Raw genomic sequence first — 6000 nt, 5'->3', positions numbered from 1 at the left:
TTATGGATCTATGAAATTTTTGTAAGTTGTGAACACTAAAAATCTGTCCCAAGGCTCTGCTGTTAATTTGTTTTTATTGAGGGGGAAGCAAGAAGGAGGCACATGTGTGTGCAACCACTTTTCCCTGCTCTGTTTTTTCATGTGTAATTGGTGTTCGGGGATGCTTGGGTGACACATGAGTTACAGTTCATAACTCTGGAGAAGAAAGACGTTCCTGACACCGATCTTCCCAGGCCGCAAGATCCTAAACTTATAAAACGGAAAGGTACAAAAGAGAAACATGTGTACTGTTACTTCAAGTTCAGGGCTCAAAGTTATTTTTAAAAGAGAGCATGAAGCTAGTGATTTTAAGTGGTCCTCCCAAAATCATAGGCGCTTAATTGTATTATCTAATTTTTGGAAATGGAATGTAAGGCATTTGAAAGTTAAATAGCGTGAAGAATGAAAAGCATGTTCAAAAAGCATTTAAGATGGTTGGTGAGGCCTGTGCCATTCAGAGCAGCTCCTGCAGACATAGGATTCTGAATACTGATCGTCTAATCACGTTGGGTTTGGAATTCAGTTTCTGGCTCCGCACCACGATCAGAACAGATGTTTCCCAGGCAGTATAGGTGGGCGCAAGAAGTAGATTTCAGAAATAACTCACTAAATTTATAATCAGATTTCTGTAAGAAAACTTTGGGATCCTGCTTCTCAGAATTCTGCTTTACACCCAGCCCGGAGGCTCTGCACACGGTATGCCTGTGCGTAGTTCAGCGCGTTCCTCTATACTCTGTTTTTTTCACACGAGAAATTTCCTCACTTTTTTCCTCTTCCAAGTATTTGTGCGAACGTGCGTATACACGCACATGTGTGTGTTTTAAATCACATATTACCGTGGCATCTCCACATGAAAGCAACATGCATTTTAAAATGTCATGTGTGAAACTCAAAGTATTTCCTGTTATTTGGGAATGCACCTTTGACCATTATTTTTCTTCCAATCGTCTGATGGGAACCCGACATTAATTATGTATGCCTTTATTGGCATGATCAAGTCAAACAGCTAGTTGGTGTTTACCCATCTCCTTTGAATATTAAGTAGACAGATAAGAAAACCTCACCTTAATATTAGGCTCTTCATCTCTGGTAGGTTGTTACAAGAGGAATGTCTAACAAAGAATACAGATAAGAAATCGTGAAGTCCTGGTGTGAGGCCAACAGACTTCTAGATAGCTGTCGGACTGGTAAGAAAGCAGCTTTCTGCTGTCAGAATCAGCATGACTCAGACAGTTGCAGAAGCTCTGAAGCCTTTGGATTTGTTTGCAATGAGAGATTTGTTGTGGATTTTTAACAAGGCTCCTGTGTGTGTGCCATGCTTAGTAAATATTGGCCTTCAGGGTATTTTTCAGTCACGCTGAATGGACTGTTAGTTTCCCCAAACTGCAAAGTGCAGAAAATCCATTTCCCTGATTTTGTTGCCATTAAGATTGCATCATAGTTTTTGCAATGCAAAAGCAAAATTAAATCTAGCAAAAAATCTTTTTTAAAGAACTGGAAAAGTCATCAGGAAAAAGAAAGATACCTGTGATTATATAAACAAATGGGCCTAGAAAGGATCTATGGAAGTACTTAACAGTTAAATTGTTTAAATTAAAGTGACTGAAACATTCTGATTTCTTAGAATGGGGAAAATTAATCCTATAAATATTATGACTGATGTGATCAAATAATGACCTTTTTCCGTATTAGAATAAGTTGAACATACCTTCTGAATCTTATCAAAATGTATTTTATAAAAAGTGATTTAGTTAGAAATAACCCTGGTAGAAGGTGTGCGGTGAGGCTTCCAGAAATCTGAAAAATATTCAGCCTGTCACCAAATGTTGTCTTTTTTTTTTTATAGATTCCATAATGTTTTCCCTCTAGCAGATGAGTTGATATTGACAGTTATGTTGTACTCAAGAATGACTTGAAATTTTTTGAATTAATATTTAAAACTCATTTTCAAAGGGTGATCAGTGAAATTCTTATATTTAGTCTCTAAGGAATTTAAGGAGATATCACAGTTACGTCAAGGGCAAAAACTACCACAGCGTATCTGAAAGTGAGAGTTTCATGATAGTCCTTTAACGATGAAGAGGTCCGAAAAATCGAAGTGGTCTAGCAGAATTGGTGTGCTAATAACGCTTTATGTTCTTGTAGAAGATGGTCAGCGTTCCTGTTAGAAAACACTTAGGATGTAGGACCTAACCGCCCCAAACTGACAAGTTGGGGGTGAAGAGAGTATTTAAGGTACATTGTTCTACCCCTGATTTAGAGATGCCTATTAGAGTATGGATTTTAGGAAACTTTCTCTGTTCTACGTTTTCTGCCAAAGGCCTAGTACACGGAAGACTAGCTGGAAAGAGGGTTCTTTTCCATATGTTGTCCATTTGGCTGTCAGCACTTGTTCTGACAGAAAAGAACAGGGTCTTGAGTGACTGCTAGTCTGTCTTAAAGTATGGTAATAAGGCTAATTAGGAGAGATGAAAACTGCACTAGATTTGTGAAGGCAATTATCTATATAGCTTTTGTGCCATGCTTTATCTTTATCAGATTCCTCTTCTCTAATTTTGTCATTTCTCAAGCATCACAAGAATAATGAAAATGTCTAAGGCAATATGAGCAATATGGTTGGTAGAAAAGAATAAAATATACTCCTGTAATTCTGCGAACCTGCTTTCTATTTGGACTCTTTTGAAATGGAGATTTGGAGCATGGCTAAGGCCGTTCTTACTAGTATTGTTGTTATTTAGTTTACATAAATGAAAATTAATTGCACTTTATTATAACGAGCCTATATATCTTCTTTGGTAAGTGAACAGTATTTTGCTTGGTCCTTTTATGTTAGTCATCATGGCAAGTCAGTAATTTAGTGTACTTGAAAGGAAAAGACATCAGAGGCTTGCAAAGCAAGCATAAAATGTATTCTCTTTTATGTGATTTAGAAAGTTGAAACATTTTAGTTTCTGTTTTCAAAGGTTTAATACATTTTAACTTTGACAATAATTATGAAAGTAAACGAATGAACTCAGATCTCTACACAGCGATTTCATAGTAGGTGACATTGAACATAAGTTTTGTTTGTTCCAAGTATTTAATCCCCAAAGTTAACAGTTAAAATATTAGTGTTTTTTTTAAACCTGCTGAATTATTTTTGAATAGTGCTACTGATATTTCTTCTGAGATATATAAAATATGGCATTCTAAGAATCTCACATTATTTCTAAAGTAAAATTGGAAGTTTAAACTCCCCTCACCAAAAGAAATCTGGCATTATTTAAGATTTCAATAAAGTTTAAAAGGGTTGGTTTAATCCAGTAGGAATCTAGACTGGGTCTGATTGATAGTTGTTTGTGCTGACATTACACCTGTGCATAATTTTTTATTACTTTTAGCATATTTTATTATAATTTTCATTACTTTTGTCTTTTGTAGAAAACTTCACAAGCCTGTGAACTTCTTAAAGGCATAAAAGAAACATTTTATTTTTTAGAAATCTCTATTTTGTAGAATCAATGGAAAAAATCAGATAAACCAAGAACAACATGTAGGTAGAAAATCCGTCCAAATTGCTAAATAATTTTCCTACACATGGAATTCCATTACCTTCAAATAATCCAGTAGCAGAGCAGGGAAATTCCATTTCGTCTTACGTTACAATGATTATAAGAGGAAGATACTTGGGAGCAAGTAAGGGGCAAAAGTGTAGTAATTAGGTTTGGTAAAGAACTTGTAGCACAATCCAGAAGGTCATAGTCTAACTGGAGCTTAAAGACCAGAGGTGAACCAAACCTGAACTGAGAATCACTAGGGAGCCTTGTTAAAAACACAGATTCGTGGGGGCGCCTGGGTGGCACAGCGGTTAAGCGTCTGCCTTCGGCTCAGGGCGTGATCCCGGCGTTATGGGATCGAGCCCCACATCAGGCTTCTCCGTTGTGAGCCTGCTTCTTCCTCTCCCACTCCCCCTGCTTGTGTTCCTTCTCTCGCTGGCTGTCTCTATCTCTGTCGAATAAATAAATAAAATCTTTAAAAAAAATACAGATTCGTGGTCTCTTGGGAAACAGACTAGGGGTTTCAGAGGGGAGGGGGTAACAGGGTGATGGGCATTAAGGAGGGCACGTGTTCTGATGAGCACTGGGTCTTATAAGTAACTAATGAATTGTTGAATACCACATCAGAAACTAATGATGTACTATACAGTGGCTAATTGAACATAATAAAAGTAAATAAAATAAATAAAATCAAACAAACAAAACCCCACATTTTAAAAGAAGTATTCCCTGATGAATCTGATGCTAGTGGTATGTGGACCACACTTTGAGAAACACAATGCTAGATCAAGAGATTGGCCGTCCTGAATATCAGAGCATGGCTAAGCACTGAAAGCAAGTAGGGAAACTGGAGGAGTTGAAGCACAGAAAGCCATCAGGGTACAGCAGAAGGGAAGCCTCAGTTGGCAACCTCAGAAACTGCATTCTGTTAGGTTGAACTATATAACATGGCCATCCCATTAGGCCCAATCTATCTATAAGTCTGTCTTTGTCAGGATGACACTTGGTCGTTCCGTAACCTTTCTAGGCTCATGCTCATCATCTCTGTGTTCGTTCTAGCACTTGAGGATTCTAGAATGGCTGCAGATAGAGCAGATGGGGACTGAAATTGGGAGGGTGGATGCACCCGTCCCATTTCAGGGACTGGAAAACAAGTGATCAGAAACCAGGCCAGGAGTTGGGAACCAATGATTGCAGAGAGGAAAAAACAAGCAGGAGACTAAATTGATGCAAGATTCTTGCTCCTAACTGAAGCAGCCTTCCGCCTCAGGCCCAGGTCACTCTCCTGGTTGTTTTTGAAACAGGAACCAATCTCAACACAACCAGAGGGGGTCCTGCAGGTGGAATCGGGTAATTGGAAGCAGCTGGTGCAGGTGAAAAGCATGAGATTGGGGGAAGTAGCCGTGGTTTTGGTCTGATAGGACACAAAGTCCTTTCTTGTGGGGGAAGCACAGAGTAATAAACACACACTAGTAATGTACACATGGCACATTGCTTTTTATATAAATGATGATTCTCAGATAGCTCGGAAACATTTACCTGGGTGTTTTGAACATTCCCACGATACACATCCTTGATTTTGTGTGAAATCTATTAAATAGATAGATAGATAGATAGATAGATAGATAGATAGATAGATAGATACAAACCCCACTTGGCTGCAAAGTCAAACTGCAACCCTCATCCCTGTATCCAACCTAACACAAAATCCAATGTGGGCGAGTCAAAGAAGGGTCATTTTATAGTACTTTTCCCCAACTTCGGAATTTAAACGGAATCACTGTTTGGAAGGAAAAAAAGAAGTCTGCAGAAAAGAATTGTATTTCCCTAATGGGAAAACCATCATGATAAATATATGCATATTATATGTGTCCATCCTTTTATAAATGTATCCAAGAGTGAGACTGTGGTTAATGACAAGTTGCATTTTATATTAAAACCATTGTGGATGGATATTTATAGATAAATTTCTTAAGTTTGTAGTGGCAGTGCAATAATAATGTAGTAGTTCAGTAATTTTCCTCTGGTAACTCCATCTCGCCTTACAAGTTAAAGCAATGTTTTGAAAGAAAATTGTCTTTAGGTTAAATTGGTAGCCTCCTTCTCTTCAGTTTATAAATTGAGCATTTAATTCTTCTCAATTCTTTAACTGAACTAAGTTTTGCTGAGCAATTGAAAATCATAATTTCCTGCCTTCCAGAAGTCACAATTGAATACAGAAACAAACATTTGATTTCCTCATTGGCTCTTTTTGTTTCCTTAAATGAAGAAGGAATTTTGGTGCAGTTTAGCTCCCACAAGTCTGGACTAACTTAAGGAGGAATATGATTGAAGGTGCCCGGTTTGGGGTCAAATAAGGAAGTAGTTCAGTAGACCTCACTGAAGGGAGGTGTGGGGGATGTTGCAGAAAAGGATAAATAGGAAA

At 37.8% G+C, this 6000-nt stretch overlaps 1 protein-coding gene across 7 annotated transcripts in view; it reads left to right on the top strand.

Moving 5' to 3' along the window:
* TRPS1 (transcriptional repressor GATA binding 1) overlaps positions 1-6000 on the top strand; it is a 248641-nt gene that overhangs the window by 210088 nt on the left and 32553 nt on the right. The gene's annotated exons all lie outside the window — the stretch shown is intronic.

The sequence above is a fragment of the Ursus arctos genome, unplaced genomic scaffold (genome assembly GCF_023065955.2).
Source record: "Ursus arctos isolate Adak ecotype North America unplaced genomic scaffold, UrsArc2.0 scaffold_6, whole genome shotgun sequence".
Lineage (NCBI taxonomy): Eukaryota > Metazoa > Chordata > Mammalia > Carnivora > Ursidae > Ursus > Ursus arctos.
Note: the sequence above shows the minus strand (reverse complement) of the source record. Positions and strands in the feature narration are given on the sequence as shown.